Source organism: Podarcis vaucheri (assembly GCF_965113315.1).
Source record: "Podarcis vaucheri genome assembly, chromosome: 17".
NCBI classification, from domain to species: Eukaryota; Metazoa; Chordata; class Lepidosauria; order Squamata; family Lacertidae; genus Podarcis; species Podarcis vaucheri.
Window position 1 is genome coordinate 511,224 of NC_138755.1, and position 20,005 is coordinate 531,228.

Here is a 20,005-nt window from a genome sequence, read left to right on the forward strand (position 1 = left end):
TGTAATCTATCAGTTGCATCTGCCATTCTTCCAGCGTGGGCAAATCTTGTGTCTTCCAGTGCTTTGCGATAAGTATTCTTGCTGCTGTTGTTGCGTACATAAAAAAGGTTCTATCCTTCTTTAACACCCCTTGGCCTACAATGCCCAGAAGGAAGGCCTCTGGTTTCTTCAGGAAGGTATACTTAAATACCTTTTTTAGTTCATTATAGATCATTTCCCAGAATGCCTTAACACTTGGGCATGTCCACCGGAGGTGAAAGAATGTTCCTTCAGTTCCTTTGCATTTCCAACATTTATTGTCGGGCAAATGGTATATTTTTGCAAGCTTGACTGGGGTCATGTACCACCTATATATCATTTTCATAATATTTTCTTTCAAGGCATTACATGCCGTAAACCTCACTCCGGTCGGGTCCATAACTTTTCCCAGTCAGCAAACATAATATTGTGCCCAATGTCCTGTGCCCATTTTATCATAGCTGATTTAACCGTTTCATCCTGAGTATTCCATTTCAACAGCAAGTTATACATTTTTGAAAGTACCTTGGTCTTAGATTCTAACAGTTCTGTTTCTAATTTAGATTTTTCCACCTGGAAACCTGTTTTTTTGTCCAAATTAAAAACCTCCCTAGTCTGAGCGTAATGTAACCAATCTCGCACTTTTTCCTTTAATTTCTCAAAATTCTGCAGTCTCCAAGTATCTCCTTCTTTTTCTAATATTTCCCAATGTTTCGGCCATACGGCCTCCATATTGAGTCTTTTCTGAGCCTTGGCTTCCATTGGTGACAGCCACCTTGGGGTCTTGTTCTCTAATAAGTCTTTATATTTTGTCTAGACATTAAACACTGCCTTTCTGACAATATGGTGCTTAAAAGCCTTGTGAATTTTAACCTTGTTGTACCACAGATATGCATGCCATCCAAAAGCATTGTTAAACCCTTCCAGATCTAGGACATCAGTGTTCTCAAGAAGAAACCAATCTTTCAGCCAGCAGAGAGCTGCAGCTTCATAATATAGCCTCAAATCTGGCAGGGCAAACCCCCCTCTCTCCTTAGCGTCAGTTAGTATTTTAAATTTTATTCGGGGCTTTTTGCCCTGCCAGACAAATTTAGAGATATCTCTCTGCCACTTTCCAAAACATTCCACTCTGTCCACAATCTGTAGGGTCTGAAATAAAAACAGCATTCTTGGCAATACATTCATCTTTATAGCAGCAATCCGACCCAACAAGGAAAGTTTCAATCTTGACCAGCTTTCTAGATCCTTTTTGATATCTAACCAGCACTTTTCATAATTGTCTTTAAATAGGTTCAGATTTTTAGCTGTCATGTTTACCCCTAGGTATTTCACCTTTTTAACCACAATTAAATCTGTCTCTTTCTGAAACCTTTCTGATTCCAAAGGTGTCAATTTTTTCCCCAAAACCTTAGTTTTTTGCTTGTTTAATTTAAATCCCGCCACCCGACCAAACTCATGAATCAGTTCTAGAACTCTTTTCGTACTAGATTCTGGCTCCTGTAATGTCAAAACCAAGTCATCTGCAAAAGCTTTAAGTTTGTACTGTTTGGCTCCGACCTGGATCCCTTCAACCAACCGGTCCCCTCTAATCATATTCAAGAGCACCTCCAGGACTGAAATAAACAACAGAGGGGAAATAGGGCACCCTTGTTGTGTTCCTTTCTCAATCTTAAACTCATCTGTCACCACATTGTTCACTATCAGTTTAGGTTTTTGTTCTGAGTAGATTGCCTCTATACCGTTTTCAAACCCCCGTCCCATGGAGTGGTTATAAAATTTCTAGTCTCTCCCCAATGGCAATTTGGGCCCTCCTCCAAAGAGAGCTACTCTAAAGAAAGCACAAACAAAAATTACTCAGTTTTACATGAATAAGGAAAATGAGGCGGCGGCTAAGAAACAGCAGGAGCCAGATACTATTATTGACCTTATAGGGCCTCTCAGCAGCTATGGTGAAGAGCAGAACGATCAGAAAGAGGTTTTGGGCCCAGCCAGCTCAACTCCTGAGTCATCTCTTGCATTGAGCACAAGTAACTCAAGTAACTCAAGGACTAATCCAGGCTAAACAAGTGGAGGAACTAATGTTAAAGCAAATTTCATCAGGAGCAAGTATAAAAGAGTCCTACTTCCAACTCTCTGAAACAAATGAGGAGGGATTATCAGTCACTGGGTGGCTTGTACTACTAACATTGAACACATAAAATCATTTTTGGCTGACTATAATAAAATTCTTACCATCTTGATAGGTACTTGTAGCAATACAAAAAACCAACAGGCTACTATTCTAAGCACCTATGCACCAACACTGGATGCCGATGAAGACCTTAAAGAATTTTTTTACTCTCAGTTGGATACCATCCTATCAGAGACACCTGAGGATAAAATTACCCTCCTGGGTGATTTTAATGCAAGAGTTGAATGAGATTTCGATTGTGACCTGCAACTATTGGGAAAGAAGGAACTGGCAACAGCAACCAGAACAGAATCTTACTTTTTACTATATGTGCAGCGCACAACTTTGTTATTACCAACACACACTTTCAACAAAAAAAATTAAAACATCATGGAGGCATCCTCGGTCAAACCACTGGCACCTCTTAGACTATGTCCGAGCAGAAGATAGCTGTGATGTACTCCTTACAAGTGACAATGACTGCTGGACAGATCACCAATTAATACGCTCCATGATGGCTATAAAGATTATACCTCAACACAGGCTTCAAGGCACAAAATGAACACTCAATATCCTATTAAGCAGGGACTGCTACCAAATGACTCTTAAGTTCCCTGATAACATCAAGGAACACTGGACCAAGCTAAAAACATCCATTATTACAGCCTGTGAACAAACTATTGGATACCAAACCAAGAAACACCAGGACTAGTTTTATGAGAAAGACAGTGAGATTGAATGCATCATTGACAAGAAAAGGAAGGCCTTTCAGATATCACAAAGATTGAAATAATAATAGTAATAATAATAGTAATAATAATAATAATAATAATAATAATAATAATAATAATAATTTATTTATACACCGCGCATCTGGCTAGGTTTCCCCAGCCACTCTGTGTGGCTTCCAACAAAAGATTAAAATAAAATAATAACTGCGCCACTAAGAAAAAAACCTATGCCAACACCAAGGCCGAGGTTCAAAGAAGAACCAGAGAACAAAAGAACACCTGGTGGATAAAAAAAGCTCAAGAGACCAGCACTTAGCTGGCACTCAGGATGCACAGAGTTTCTTTAAAGCCACAAGAACCATCTATGGGCCAATAAATCATGGCATATGCCCCCTATGCTCAACAGATGGTACCACACTTCTAAAAGATAAAAAAGCTATTGCATTGCGCTGGAAGAAACATTGCCAGCATCTCCTTAAGCGCAACTCCCCACAAATCCCACAAAAACAAATTAGAGATGAGCTTGCAGTGTCTCCAAATCTTGGAGAGTTGTGTACAGCTATTAACCAAATGAAAAACAACAAAGCCAGCGAACCTGATGGGATACCTGTTGAAGTCTTCAAAGTGAGTGGAATTGAACTTATACAACAACTTCACAAGCTCATCGAAAACATATGGGAGATTGAGGAGATCCCAGCAGACTTTAGGGATGCCAAAATTATCATGATCATGAAAAAGGTGACAGAACGGATTGCAGAAACTATTGAGGCATCTCTTTATTAGCTGCGGCTGGCAAAATTATTGCAAGGATCTTAGCAAACTGTCTCTTAACAATATCCGAGGTGACCCTTCCTGAATTCCAAAATGGTTTTTGACCTTCTAGGGGGACAGTGGACAAGATTTTCACCTCTTGACAGCTTCAAGAAAAATGCAGAGAGCAAAACCAACCCTGTATATGGCATTTATTGACCTGACTAAAGCCTTCAACACTGTAAATTGCAATACCCTATGGACTGTCCTTGTGAAAATTGGCTGCCCAGATAAATTTGTGAACATCATTTGGCACCTTCATGATAATATGACAGCAACAACTGCAGATAGCAATGGCTTTCAAAGTGAACCATTCATAGCGGGATCAGAAGTTAAACAGGGTTGTGTTATCGCTTCAACTCTATTCATTATTTTCATTGCCATGATCCTACATTTTGTCAAAGGGAAACTCCCCACCGAGGTAGAAATGATATACATGATATACAGTGGTACCTCGGTTTTCAAACAGCTTAGTATACAAACTACTTATAACCCGAATGCTTCAAACCCTGAAGTGAGTGTCCTGGTTATCGAACTTTTTTTGGAATCCAAAGGTACTCTGTTCGGAGGGTGCACTTACGTTTTGAGTGCCACACTTCCGTTGCCTGCTCACTTGCCACCAGACCTGGGCTTCCCTTACTCAGCACCGGCTATGCCAGCCACTGGCGACACCCGGAAGCGGGGAAGGGGAGCATGGATGCTGCAGCCACAGCAGCGGCAGAGGGAACCAGTGGCGGGGAGCAGCAGCAACATCCTTTGCCTGCGCGGCACAGCCTTCCCTCGCTCAGTAACGGCCGCAGCAGGACATCTGGAAGTGGAGAAGCACTGTTCTGCAGCGGCCGGCACCAAGCGAGGGAAGGCCGTGCCACAGCAGCAACCACTCCCTTCTTCGTAACTGGGTGACACCTGCAGCCACCGCTCTGGGCCCCAGAGCAATGGCAAACAGCTCGCCCCCAGAAGTGACTGCCACGGCATCCCCTCACAGGGCACAAGACGGCGTGGGCAGGATGCTGGTGTTCATCGCTGCAGTAAGAGTTCTTCAGTGAGGAGAATACACTCAAGTGGAGGGCGCTGCTTGTGCTCTGAAGAAGGTGAGGAATGTTTGTGGGGAAGAGATCCAGAAAGGCTGGCCTGGGGGGCGGGGAGAGAAGCTGACTGGCTCCTCAGAGAGAGAACTTTTGCCTTCATAGAATAGAATCATAGAATCATAGAGTTGGAAGAGACCACAAGGGCCATCGAGTCCAACCCCCTGCCAAGCAGGAAACACCATCAGAGCACTCCTGACATATTGTTGTCAAGCCTCTGCTTAAAGACCTCCAAAGAAGGAGACTCCACCACACTCCTTGGCAGCAAATCCCACTGTCAAACAGCTCTTACTGTCAGGAAGTTCTTCCTAAGGTTTAGGTGGAATCTTCTTTCTTGTAGTTTGGATCCATTGCTCCGTGTCCGCTTCTCTGGAGCAGCAGAAAACAACCTTTCTCCCTCCTCTATGTGACATCCTTTTATATATTTGAACATGGCTATCACCCCTTAACCTTAACTGGGAGGGGTGGCTAACACCCCAGAGGACAGGATCACACTTCAAAACATATGGCTTGACAACCATATGTCAGGAGTGCTCTGATGGTGTTTCCTGCTTGGCAGGGGGTTGGACTCGATGGCCTTTGTGGTCTATTCCAACTCTATGATTCTATGAAAGACCCTCTCAAGGCAAATCTTTAAAAATGCAGCATAAACACCAACAATTGGGAAACACTGGTCTGCGAGTGATCTAGCTGGAGAACAGCCTTTACCAAAGGTGTTATGGGCTTTGAAGACACTGGAACTCAGGACGAAAGGGAGAAATGTTCTAAGACAAAGGTACGTTTGGCAAACTCTCACCATGATCAACTCCCGTCCAGAAAACTATGTCCCCACTGTGGAAGGACGTGTGGATCCAGAATTATTTGACCTGGAGGTGATCTTGTGTACACTATTTTAGAGTCTGATTCCAAACCATATAGCATATAAACACCCCACAAAATCTCTTATCCCAGACAGTGAAAACTGAGCTGGAAAAAGAACATGACATAACAAACATTGTGTGGCATGCACAAATGATTCCAGTTATCAAGAAAAACATGGAAATACGTGTTTGTGTCACCAAAGCTTTTAAGCATCCACACAGTTAGTTTTGTTACATTTATTTACGGTGGGGGGGGGGACCTGCAAAGTGGGATCTGGAACAGACACCCTTGTGTCAGCTCCATTCACAGTAGCCAAACACTGGAAGGATATGAAGGGAGGGACAGTCGATCACTGGCATCACAAAGTTTCATTTGTTGCCTTCCTTAGTTGAAGGGTTGACCTAAAGGAACCTCAGCAAAGTATGAGTCCAAGGACAAGGCAAAAGAAAGAACTAATAATATGGTGAGGAAGAGAAGGGTCTAGACTGGAGGTAGAGCATTAAGCAATGAAGGATGCTGGCCAGAAGCCAGAGCAGCTGGTGGAAGCGATTCTAACTAGGCAATGAGAGAAAAAGGAGGGCTTTGCCGAAACAATGAGTGGCAGAAGCTAAAGAAAGGGGGAGAACAAGGGGAGAAAGAGGGAGCAGAACATATTCTGGAATTCTCTGCAGTTGGCAAGGCTAACATGGCACATCATCGGGTGTCCCATAAAGCTAGGGAGTTTAGTTTAGTGGATTCCATCTAGGAGAGGAAGAGGAAAGAAAGATGCATGGCTGCAACTGCATACAGCCCCTACCTTGCCTAGCCCTGCCCTGTTTGTTGTCATTTGAAGACATGCAGAACTATCCCAGAGTCTTGGGTCATCAGAGCCATTGTTTGTGCCCATTGGGCTGGTTCTCTCCCCAGCAGAGTTGGCTGCCTCCATGAGGCAACAACAAAACCTTGGCTGAACAATCCTTATTCCGGGATTCTTCCTCTTAACCCAAGAGTGCCCAAAGCTGCTATCCCCAAGGCTTAAGGTCCCTCTGTTCAGACATACAAGCACTATATGCCAGGCCTTCTCTCCCCACCGCTTCTCCTTTCTGTAGAACCATTCTGCCCTTAAGCTCTCTCCCTTCTTCCCTCTCAAGAGAATTTCTTTCCATCCTTCAATCGGGGAATTATCAATCCATAGTTAATGTCTCAAAGAGAAATTCAGCAGACAAAGCAGGGATGAGGAACCTGTAGTGCCCTCCAGATCTGGTTGGACTCCCATCAGCCCCAGTGATTCTGCATTCAGGTTGCAGTCCACCAATATCCAGAGGTCCACAGGTTTCCCATCCCTGCCTTAAAGGTCTCCATGGTTTGCAGGTTCCCCATCCTCAGGCTCAAGCCTCTCTAGAAGCTCTGTCCTCTGATCCTCCCATTGCCCACTCTCCATCTATTAACTGTAGTTAAAAGATGAGGATTGTTACACCTGCGACAAAACCCTGATGGCTCCTGGGTTTAGTATTTTACCAAAAACAAGTATTGTACAAGAGTGGTAAGACGTTGTACACATTACATCACAATCTGTCAGGGGGAAAACTGCTGCACTTTGTACCCGTGAAAGAGGCTGGCATAAGACATTGCACTTTCTCAGGCAAAGTACATGCACCCAAGACTGAAAATTCCAAATTCATCTCCCCTACAACTAAACAACAACAACAACCACCCCAGTTTATAAAGTGCCACCATTTGCTGCTGTTGCATGACACTCCAGATCATCTCCCTGAGCCAACTGCCTCACTCTGTTTAATCGCAGGGCCAGCCAGGATGTGTCAATATGGACAGAAATCCTCATTCTATGTAACACAGTGATCTTTGAGGGGGTTTTCCTTTGATTTCATTTCTTCAGCAGCTGGGAATGAAACCTGAGCTGGAAACCCAGGACAAGGGGAAGTGTGGTTTCTTACCCTTTTCCTCCACTGAAAATCAGCTCTCTCAACTGCTTTGACTCCCTCCAAGGAAACACATATCTTTACTGAGCAAAATAAAAATGGCAAATGTGTTACACATAGGTATGGATGAATCTGTCAGTTTTGCTTTCTCCCTATTTCTGTTTTTTTTTTTCCAATCTGAAGTTCAGTTCTCCATGTTTCTGTATAGGTTTGTTTGTTTGTTTGTTTGTTTGTTAGTTAAAGTCCATGTGGAAATACCTCAGCATTTTAATGCAAAGTTCTCTTTATATATACTTGTATACAATTTTGCCTAATGTACACATTTTTGCAAAGCAATATCCCCAATATAATGTATTTTATATATTATGTGCATGAATATATGCATTTTGTAAACACTTTACTCTAGTGTAAATTTTGAAGGGTGGCTGTGTTTCAGTGTGTGTATTGTTTTAGAAAGTAAAATTTTGGTAGGTTCACCTTTAAATGTGAATGGAATTGGTTTTTTCTCTCATCCCTCACTATGCATCAACTCATAAGAAAGCCTTCTGGATTTTGGGATGCTAACTATGAAATGCTCTCCTCATGGACTTCCCAATGCAGATCCAGATGCTGCTGACTTTGATGGCTAAAACAGTGTTTCCCAACCTTTTTTGGGCAAAGGCACACTTGTTTCATGAAAAAAATCTCGAGGCACACCACCATTACAGCCCCGTGACGTCAGCGCGCAGCGTCACGCCGGGAGGGACATGAATTGCTAGCAAATTACATAATCACCTCCTTGAGGGCTGGCTCATCTTCTCCGAAGGCAGAACCCCATTAATTAACAGCACAGACTCACACCATAGCCAAGACGAGGGGGGAAAACCTCAGTCATGCACATGTGGGGGCTAAATGAGGACGAAGACTGGGCAGAGAGCAGGGTTCAAATCACCCCACCTGGCCAGGACAATCCCTGGGTGCTCCCTTGGGCCACTCGCCTGACCCACCTCGCAGGGCTGTTGTTGCGAGGATAACACGGGGAGAACCACGTGCCCCCCCGGGAGCTCCTTGGAGGAGAAAGCGGGCGATGAATGCAATGCACGAAATATATGAGAGGCGACCAGGTTTTGCTGGTGAGGGGCCCCTGCCAGCCTCTGCTTCCAACACCCGGCGCAACGACGCCGAAGTTTCCCCCCGGGCTCGGCTCGGGGAGCAGCGCTGCTCCCCCCCGGCTCCCCTTCGCCCTCCCGGCTCTCTCTGCCGCCCACTGGGGACCCCCCTCACCTGCCAAGTCCAGAGCGCCGGTGGAAGTTGCATGCATGCATGCAGGGTGCTGCGTTGCCATTGCATTGCACTGCACTCCATGCAACGCCTGCACGCATGCATTGCCTTGCACGCCCGCCAAGGGGTCTCCCCGCGGTCTGATGCGTCCCCTCCGGCGCGGATGCAGCATTGCAAAAATACCCCCCCCCGACGCAGCCCTACCTGGGGGGCAGCCTCTGCCTCCGCCGCTCCGCCTCCGCGGGGATCCCCGGGCTCCATCCTGCCACCCGATCTCCGCGGGGGCGCAGGCAGGCTGCGCGGGGTCTGCGCGGAAGAGCCCCTGCCCCCCCGGCCGCCGCCGCGCTCATTCCATGGCCGGGAGAAGAGCGCTTCAAACAAAACGCCCGGCCCGCCAGGCCACGCTGGGAAACGTAGTTTGCGCACCCTGCGCGGGCGCGGAGCCCAAGGGCGAGGGGACTACGGATCCCGGCAGCCCCCGCGCCGGGGACGGAGGGGAAGAGGCCGGGTGCAGGGATGGAGGGACGGGTGGGCGAACGAGCGAGTGAGTGAGTGGCAGCCGCCAAGCCTTGGCCGAGAGCCAGGAAGGGCCTCCCCGGAGGAGGAGGAGGAGGAGGGAGGCGCAGAGAGGGAGGGAGGGAATCCCAGGGGTCATCTAGTGACGGCGCCCCAATCGAAAAGTTGACTTTTTTAAAAAAAAAAAATCTTTCGAATTTTTTAATTTTTCCCGCGGCACACCAGGCAACATCTCGCGGCACACTAGTGTGCCACGGAACAGTGGTTGGGAAACACTGGGCTAAAAACATATGCCTTGACCAAAGCTTTTGGCTAACTGGAGATGGGAGTTGAGTGCCCTGCCCTCACTGATGTGATGATTTTTTGTCAATTTGCTGTATTTTGATGTTTTTCTGTTTGATTTTAATGTCATTTTGGTTTGGCAATATTATATTGTCTATGCTGTTTTATTGTAACATGCATCAGTCTGTAGTCAATGTAGCTTGTGGGATCAAATCAACCCCGGGGTAATGGCACCTCAAAGGAACTTGAGCAGCAGCTCCAGCCAATTAGGACATGGCTTGAGTGGAGATCCCCACCCTATATGCTGGCACACTCTTGGGAGCGAGATTATTCTGTGCAGAACAGTCAGGGCATATGGTGCCCTTTATCTTTGCACAGAAGGGAGGGTCTCTGCAACCTTGCCTTTTCTTGCGGGACAAGCTCCACCTGCCAACATACAGCATACCTGTTAAAGAGGCTAGGACCTGTGTCATAAACAGATGCTGAAGCTATGCAAGAAACTTGGGGGGATTCATACTTGGCCATGCATTTTAGTTTGCTGTCCTAATATAGACTTTAGCAGCTTATTCTACTTTAGGCCTTTTATCTCTTTAACAGTTGCACAAGGCAGAGATGTTTGGCAAGTGTTGGGTTTTCAAGCCCCAGCAGCAGTGTGAGTGACATGACAATTAACACTTGCTACAATCTCCCTCTACAAGGTACAAGGTCCAGTAGGACTAATGCTCAATGGGTTGGCCAGTGTTGGGATTGCCTTACATGACAATCACTTGGGGTTGTTTAGCAGAGAAGCACTGATGCATTGGACTGTGTGAGTTTTGACAGAGTGGATGTGTGTTCTAGGACTCAGTGATTGGAACTTGCCATTTCCAGGGGTTGAGGTGACACTAGCATTTAGCCTATTCCATCAAGAGTCTATTGGGCAGCTCCTCCTCTGCTTTGCAGGGTATAAAGGACTGTGTTGTACTTGCATAGCTGCCACTGTCAAGATGGTGACACCCAGCTTGGCTCTTCTCTTCCTTGGCATCATAGCGGCCAAGAATGATGCCATTATCATGGAGAGATGCAAACTGGCAGCCATCCTGAGGGACGAGGGCATGGAAGGCTTTGCGGGCACCAGAATAGAAGAGTGTGAGTGTCCCTTGTATTGTTCCGTGTGTGCATGGGTGCACGCAGGAATGTAGATTTGTGGGTGGGGAGGGGGCAGAAATTTGGTTGGGTTCACATTATAATGAGAACTCATACTTCACTTGCACTTTCCCCAAACATGTGAACCAAATAGCAGCCAGACTGAGAAATTCGCACTTCTCCAAATTTTGCATTGCAGTTCTACAACTGACAAATGAGTACAAAATAGCTTATGTTGGGGAAAGTGAGCCTAAAAATGTGTATATACATGAAAATAAATTAGCCAAGGTTGCTTATAAAATGTGCTTATTAGGAGAAATGTGCTCTAAAATGCTGGTGATTCTTCAGGGTTTATTTAAGTGAATGAAGACGTAGAAATCTGGTAAACTGAACTGTAGATTGGAAAAAAATGATAAATCAGTAGATTCACCCATCCCTGATCAGTAGCCCCTGCAGTCCAATATTGCCTGGCTGGACCATCCAGTCAGCCTCCTCTTCTCACAGTGGCCAACCTGATGCCTGTGGAAAACCTGAAAGCAGGACCCAAGCACAAGACCACCACTCTCCCCTCCTGTGGTTTCCAGCATTCAGAAGCATCGCTGCCTAGGACTGTGACGTGAAGCCACGAGGCTTCCTAGCCGCCCTTGGGATCTCTTTCCGCCTTCACACATTCGTCTATTCCTCTTTTAAAGCCATGTCAGCTGGTGGCCATCATGCTTCCTGGGGGAGCGAGTTCAAAATTATAGCTATGTGCTGTGTGAAGTACTTTTTTAAAAAAAATCTGTCCTGAATCTTCCAACATTCAGCTTCACTGGATGACCACGACTTCTAGTGTTGGGGGGGGAGACGGGACCTTTCTCTATCCACTTTCTTTGTGTCATGCAGATTTTAACTACATTTGACATGGTTCTCCCCTCTCCATGTTATCCTCACAACCACCCTGTGAGGTACGTTAAGCTGAGAGACTGTGGCTAGCCTAAAGTCACCCAGTGATGATTGTGGATGAGTGATGATTTGAACTCTTGTCACCCAACTCAAGAACTATATGCCAGTTTCATATCATGAGTAAGAATTTCATCTATTTCTATACAGTGTTTACTTCCCTTTAGGCTACCCAAAATTATTATCCAGGGGCAGCTGCCTAATCCCCTCATCCCTTCCATTACCCTTCCTTAACCCTATACATTTGTAATATTTGTCAATTGATTTTCAAAACAGCAGCCTTTTAAATAACTCATCAATCTGTAAGAGCCTATCTTAAATGCTACGTCTGGGACCCGCTCCAGTTCTGTACAATGAGGAATCCAAAGTTGAGATGTTTTACCTGCCTCAGGTGAACTTTAATCTGTTTGCTCCTGCCTCTAGGGATTTGTTTGGTGTCTCACACAAGTGGCTTCAACACATCAGCCCTTAACGTGGGGCCAACGGCCAGCAATTATGGGATCTTCTTACTCAGTGGAAGGTGGTGGTGCAGAGATGCCAAGACCCTGGACACACGCAACCATTGTAACTTGAGTTGTGGTGGTAAGAAGTTATATCCTTACAACCTCAATCCACTTTTTGTGGGCTTGTGGCTTCTGGATGGAAATATAGCCAGTGCTGGAGATTGGTGAGGGAGCAGAGCTGCCCCAGACTTGTCAAGGGGCCCACTAGTGAAGTTCCCATATTGACTCTCACTTGCTAATGGGCCCAATGCCAAGGAAGAAGAGCTCCAGAGATCCTTTGCAATGGTGCAGGAAATCCTGGAGCACCCCGCCAACCTTGCCCATGCATAGCAGCTCACATACAATGTCCATGCCTCTGAAAAGATTGAGTAAGTTCTTGGCTTCCTAGCCCTGTAAGTAATCAGTGTGTAATAAGGATAAAGTGGGACAGCTTTTGCTAACCTGTAGTCCTCCAGAAGTTTTGGATGACAGCTCTATCAGCCTGGCTAGATGGGAGATGTCTTCCAAAACATCTTGAGGACAACAGGTTGGCAAAGACTGGAGCAGGGGATATCAAGATTCACACGGGCTGAACTTTTGTTCCCCAATCAGCAGAAAGTAATTGGACAAAAAGTACTATCTTCGTACTCCTCTCAACTCCTCAATATAGCCAAAGATCAGGGGTGATGGGAGTGATTTATGGCTCAAAACATTTGGAGGGCACCACATTGGCTCCCCTTGATCAAATGCACTTTGAACTCAGGATGACATAAATTGGGAGAAGGAAAGCTCATCTCCCCACTGAAAACACTTAGAATAATATTTTTTAAATAATAATTTTATCATTTATACCCTGCTATTTGGGCGTTAGATCAACTTTCTGACCAATTGTTATTCAACAGTCTATCACAACTTTTCTACGATAGTCCCTTCTGCTTGCTGCAACCTAAACATGAGGGTCCTTCTCTCATTAGTTAACTCACACCATGTGTTTAATGATAATTACTTTTCAGCTCATTCTCCGACTCTTCCCCCTCCCCCGACTCTCATCTTTCCTTCAGCTCTCCAGGATGACAACATTACAGATGACATTGACTGTGCAAAGAGGGTCGTGCAAGGAAAGAAGGGCTTCAAAGCATGGTAAACAGATAGTCTTAATCTAGGTCAGCTGCAGGATAGACCTATGGGACTTCAAACTCTGCTAGATACTCATCTTTTTCCATAGGTGCCTGGAGATCTTGTCTAGGCTTAGGAGCCAATCCTTATTTATGGTTGTCACCAACCCTGTTCTTTCCCCCACGTCCTCAGACACATACAAGGAAGATGTATATGCCTATCCTCTGAGCTGGGAACTTTGGCAAAAGGTGGGGCATTGCTGCTGACTGTAGACACCAAGGTTGTCTGCACCAAGTCAATAACCAGTGTGGTGTAGTGACTAAAGTGCCGGACCTGGGATTTTGTGGGGATTAAATAAGGAGGGGGAGAACCATGAGCTCCTTGGAGAAAAAGTGGCTAATAAACATATTTTACTCAGAATATTACTCAGAGTAAACATATTTACTCAGAATAAATCCATTGAAATTAATGCGGAAATCATAACACAAGGAAATAATGCATTGGAGAACACCTACAATGGAAGAGAATCTGTGCCTGATCTTAGCTAAGAACATAAAGGATAGCTGAGCCAGAGATGTCATCCAACTCTGTAAATGAGTGCCACCAATGCTGTTCCCACAGTGTGGCAAATCAGGACAAATGTCCCAAGTCCCATGCTTTGGGGGGGGGGGAGCTTTATGCAGAGCTGCCAAGGTGGGGGACTGCTGCTCCTACTCCTCCCGCCCTAGATTTAAAAACATTTTGCTGCTGCTAACGCAGCCTGTTCTTCCTCAGAGTGCTGCATTCTGGGCAAGGTGGCTGTGCTGCTGCCACTTTGCCATGGGGGCTAGACATTTTTGTTTTAAAAAAGTCAAAAGTTTGGTTTTATTCTTGAAAAGATTTTCTAGCTGCTGCAGCAAAGCATAAACAGTATAGACACTCACCCAGAATGCAGCATTCCTAGGAAGGAACTGGCTTCCTCAGAGTACATCTACTTGTTACATGTTTTCTACCCCAAAGTACAAAAGGCTTTTTGTTTGCCCACCACTTTCCCTGGAAAATCCTGCTGTTTATTGCTGTATTAGAAGAAAAATCAATCCACAGAAAACCTGACTGGCATTTGTTCCAATTCTGCAGGAAACAGCAGCTTTTCCCAGGGGAAAGTGGCAGGCCAAGCTGAAATGTGGATGAGCCCAGAATGGCAGCAAAACTATTTTAATTAGGAAGGACAGGATGGAGAGTGGGAGCAGCAGCAGGAGGTGGCCCCATACGGTGAGTGCCCTGGAGAGCCCCACAGAAAGGCAGGCAAGTGGGCAATTGAGTGTGATTTGCCCTGGGTACCAACCCTACCCAACCAGATAAATAACAAACAGCAATGGACAAAAATATTCCAACTATAGCATAAACACTTGTTTTATGGCATTCATGCAGGAGCAGGAGCAGCACTTTTGTCTCCCTAATTATGCATCTTTTGAGTTGTTTGACCAAGGATTTCTCATTACAGGAGAGCTTGGGGAAAATATTGCAAGGGACAAGAAATGAAACAATATGTTGCACACTGTGATCTTGAAAAAATCACCCCTATGACACTGGTCCCAGCAACAAAACTTCATCCAAAACCTACCACCCCCCCAATGAAGAAGGATCAAATCACCCCTATGACACTGGTCTCAGCAACAAAACTTCATCCAAAACCTACCACCCCCCCAATGAAGAAGGATCAAATCACCCCTATGACACTCGTCCCAGCAACAAAACTTCATCCAAAACCTACCACCCCCCCAATGAAGAAGGATCAAATCACCCCTATGACACTCGTCCCAGCAACAAAACTTCATCCAAAACCTACCACCCCCCCAATGAAGAAGGATCAAATCACCCCTATGACACTGGTCTCAGTAACAAAACTTCATCCAAAACCTACCACCCCCCCAATGAAGAAGGATCAAATCACCCCTATGACACTGGTCTCAGCAACAAAACTTCATCCAAAACCTACCACCCCCCCAATGAAGAAGGATCAAATCACCCCTATGACACTGGTCCCAGCAACAAAACTTCATCCAAAACCTACCACCCCCCCAATGAAGAAGGGTCAAATCACCCCTATGACACTCGTCCCAGCAACAAAACTTCATCCAAAACCTACCACCCCCCCAATGAAGAAGGATCAAATCACCCCTATGACACTGGTCTCAGCAAGAAAACTTCATCCAAAACCTACCACCCCCCCAATGAAGAAGGATCAAATCACCCCTATGACACTCGTCCCAGCAACAAAACTTCATCCAAAACCTACCAACACCTCATTGAAAGAAGATCGGCCGAAGACCACTCTCCCAGCAAAGGGTCCCCCAAAACCTACTGTCCCAGTAAAGGAGCCCACAAAAGCCATGATCCCAGTCAAGGCTCCCCCAAAACCTACCATCTCAATCAAGGAGCCTGCACGCTCCACTCTCCCTGAAAATGGTCTCCCAAAATTCACTGCCTCATTGAAGGAAACACCAAACTCCATCATCCCAGCCAATGGACGTCCCAAACTGACTGTGCCAGTCAAGGAATCCTCAATCTCTACTCTCCCAGCTGACATTCGTCCCACACACATTTTGAACCAGGACGACAAATAGTGGCAAGACTCTGTGCTTTTAAGTTAAAAGCCCCAAACTTCCACATACATGTCATGATACTGCCTCAGTTTTCCAGATATGGATCCACCCTCACACCTACTTCTTTTTTTAAAAAAATGCTAAGAACTGAATTTTAATCTTTCAGACTATTTGCTTGTAAATTAATGTTTTCTGCGTCAAGAGAATGTTCCCAATAAAATTTACCATCTATTTTGAAATTCTCCACTTTCTTTACCTTCTTTCCAGAAAATGATGGTTTTATTTTTTCTTTTTTATCTCTGTTTTTGTCTTTTTTTCTGTAATTTTCTTTTTTTGTGATTTTAAAAATTCTTTTTTCAATAAATATCATTAAAAAATTTTTTTTAAAAAAAAATACCATCTAATTTCATATGCACGTCTACAGACAGCAAACTTACTGTGTTGGACTCAGTTATATTGTGTGGGCCAGTAATATTTAGATTCTCCCTTCAGCCCCACAAAAAGCCTCTTCAGGAGATCTGGAACAGCAAGGAAAATAGTGCTGCAGAGGGAACTGGTGAAGATTTCCACCTGGCCCTCTTCCTCCAGTCTTCATTTTTCACAGTCATCTTTTTCACAGAGGGGCAAATCCAGATTACACTCAAGGGTGTGAGATGTTCACAATGTAATAGGAAATTTATTGTCGTTTAATTGTGTCCGACTCTTCGTGACCCCATGGACCAGAGCACACCAGGCACTCCTGTCTTCCACTGCCTCCTGCAGTTTGGTCAAACTCATGCTGGTAGCTTCGAGAACACTGTCCAACCATCTTGTCCTCTGTTGTCCCCTTCTCTTTGTGCCAACCGTCTCGTCCTCTGTCGTCCCCTTCTCTTTGTGCTCTCCATCTTTCCCAGCATCAGGGTCTTTTCCAGGGAGTCTTCTCTTCTCATGAGGTGGCCAAAGTATTGGAGCCTCAGCTTCACAATCTGTCCTTCCAGTGAGCACTCAGGGCTGATTTCCTTCAGAATGGAGAGGTTTGATCTTCTTGCAGTCCATGGGACTCTCAAGAGTCTCCTCCAGCACCATAATTCAAAAGCATCAATTCTTTGGCGATCAGCCTTCTTTATGGTCCAGCTCTCACTTCCATACATCACTACTGGGAAAACCATAGCTTTAACTATACAGAGCTTTGTTGGCAAGGTGATGCCTGCTTTTTAAGATGCTGTCTAGGTTTGTCATTGCTTTTCTCACAAGAAGCAGGCGTCTTTTAATTTCGTGGCTGCTGTCACCCTCTGCAGTGATCATGGAGCCCAAGAAAGTAAAGTCTCTCACTGCCTCCATTTCTTCCCCTTCTATTTGCCAGGAGGTGATGGGCCCAGTGGCCATGATCTTCGTTTTTTTGATGTTGAGCTTCAGACCATATTTTGCGCTCTCCTCTTTCACCCTCATTAAAAGGTTCTTTAATTCCTCCTCACTTTCTGCCATCAAGGTTGTGTCATCTGCATATCTGAGGTTGTTGATATTTCTTCCAGTGATCTTAATTCCGGCTTGGGATTCATCCAGCCTATCTTTTCGCATGATGAATTCTGCATATAAGTTAAATAAGCGGGGAGACAATATACAGCCTTGTCGTACTCCTTTCCCAATTTTGAACCAATCAGTTGTTCCATATCCAGTTCTAACTGTAGCTTCTTGTCCCACATAGATTTTTCTCAGGAGACAGATGAGGTGATCAGGCACTCCCATTTCTTTAAGAACTTGCCATAGTTTGCTGTGGTCAACACAGTCAAAGACTTTTGCGTAGTCAATGAAGCATAAGCAGATGTTTTTCTGGAACTCTCTAGCTTTTTCCATAATCTTATTAAATCACCTTAAATAAATATACATGCAAGTGGTTCATTATAAAACTGTTTATAAATAAGGCAAGGTAACAATCTCTGAAAAATAATTTTCTAACTATCACTGACTTCATATTAAACACACAGCATCAAAAATAAACTTGAAAACTTCTTGTTTGCTAATTTAGTTTTATTGGATATAAATATAGCCATGGTGATATTTATCCAGTACCTGTGCCTTGAGGGCTAAATTAGGTGTTGTCTTTTAACATCCAAGGTTTTTTTTAGAATAGAAATTCCATCAGCTGGACTGCAGTGGGCATGGGGAAGCGAAGTCCTTCCTCCCTTGCAGCATTCCTGATAAAATCCCTCTGGAACTGGCATTTGCATTGGGAGGAAATCCCCCATTAGCAATGCACCTGGTCTGACACTTAGAGGAGCACTCCACTTCCTGCATTTTTAGCCAAAAATATATACCCAATGTATAACCAAGTTAACATTGTGAAAACTTACAGCTGCCCCCAAAGGAACCGAGAACTTGCGGTCATTTGCACTTTGGTGCCACCCCCTGCTAACTTTCTAGTATAGTTTCGCAATGTGTTTTTAATGCATGGCACCCAAGGGCTGACAAGTGCACAATAAAGGGAAACAATTAGATTGCAAGCTGCATTATACTAAGGCACTGGCCCAAGCTTGGTATTACCTACAGTGACTGGGAGCAGGTCTCCAGAGTCTCAAATAGGGGACATTCTGAGCTCTACTGGGAAAAGATGGGGACTGAATGCAAGGAAGATGTTCTGCTAGCATGCAGGTTAGTTGAATCTAGGCCTTAAGTAATTTGCTTCCAGAAAGAATAATCTACATCCCAGCTTCATTTGATTACTTTCTCCACTTACCTCCCCCCCCCACCCCAAGTACTCTCCACAGGGCTCCCTGTGTGTGCGCTCCCAGAAATCTGTGAAAGCAGACCAAAGTGTAAGATTATGAGTACAAGATGTTTTGCCTAAAACAAAAAGGGGGTTCAAGGAGGGGTGTCTGAAGCAAGTCACATCACAGCAAGACTGAAGTTCACAATCAGAGGTGAAACGGGTGCAGGATCTGGATATTTAGTTTGGTTTTAAGCATGATGTGGCACTAAAGAAAATAAGGTATGACTAAGCAACTGGTTGTTTTGAAAATATTTTAATATGAGTGCAAAACTGAATTAAGATAATTGCAATCAAGTGGTACTTACTGGAGTTGTTGACATTTAAGGGCCACACTTTGCCCCTTCCTCCTCTATTCTGGCCAGCAGTTTAAGTGCCTTTGCCTTATGGCTCTTCAAATAAATTATGACTTGACCTTATAGAATTATTCTTTGCTTCTGCTAAGCAGTTTGCTTTTGGGAGTTATGTGGTTTATCTTTTCCTTTGCTCTTCACCCATTTAATATTCTCTCCACTCCATCCACGCATGACCTTGGGCCACTCACTGCATCTCAGCCTGACCTACTTCTTTCCCTCCCTCCCAGGGTTATTGTGAGATAAAATGAGGTGATGGGAGAAGTGGCTATGCTCCTGTGAGCTTCTCGGAAGAAAGGAGTATAGAAATGTAATAAAAAAACAACAACGCATAGATCACATCTATTTTCCTTGGTTGTCTGAGTGACGGGCTCAAGATGTCAAAGTGAGGGAAGAAATAATTTAACACTCACCCTTTGTCCAAGCCGAAAATTTATGTGAGACCTCAAGCAAATACACTTTACAATGAAGAAATAAAATGGGACACAATGTAAGTACTGAAATCAGTGCTGGATGCAGAACTCTCTCTTGTATAGCGATTCTTAAAAAAATTCTAATTGGCAAATGGGGTATTTTTTCCTAAGCCTAATTGCTGCATCAGGTGGTGGGTATGGATTTGGAACAGAAATGATGAAGGGGGAAAGGGGTGGCAGAAAGCAAATGGGCACATTGCCAGTTCTGGCCTTACCCCCCCCCCCATGTGATCCCCAAAGATTCCCTCAAGGAAATGTAGCCCATCCCCTAAGAAAGGTCCTTCCACTCTACTGCTCTAGACTTCCAACTGCTGGACACAAGTTTGAAATGCTGTCGACAGCAGTTGGAGGAAGCCACTGAATTCAGGTGTGTAAGCAGACTTGCCACGTATGTCTTGATCTTCTCACTAGTTCTCTTCTTTAATGAGTAGACAAGGCAATGGTTGCAAGTACAGCTGGACTAAAAGGGGTTTTAAAAGCAGATGAAATGGGAATGTGTATTCCATACCTCACTTAACACTTCTTTCCCCAGCT

At 44.8% G+C, this 20,005-nt stretch overlaps 1 protein-coding gene across 1 annotated transcript in view; it reads right to left on the minus strand.

Annotated features, from left to right (window-relative positions):
- Positions 1–18,343, minus strand: part of LOC309522553 (lysozyme C, milk isozyme-like) — a 41,121-nt gene extending 22,778 nt beyond the window's left edge. Inside the window, exon 1 of the mRNA XM_082205926.1 lies at positions 16,340–18,343. The gene's annotated coding sequence lies outside the window, so the exon portion shown is untranslated. The remainder of the gene's footprint in view (positions 1–16,339) is intronic.
- Between the last annotated feature and the right edge of the window lie 1,662 nt (positions 18,344–20,005).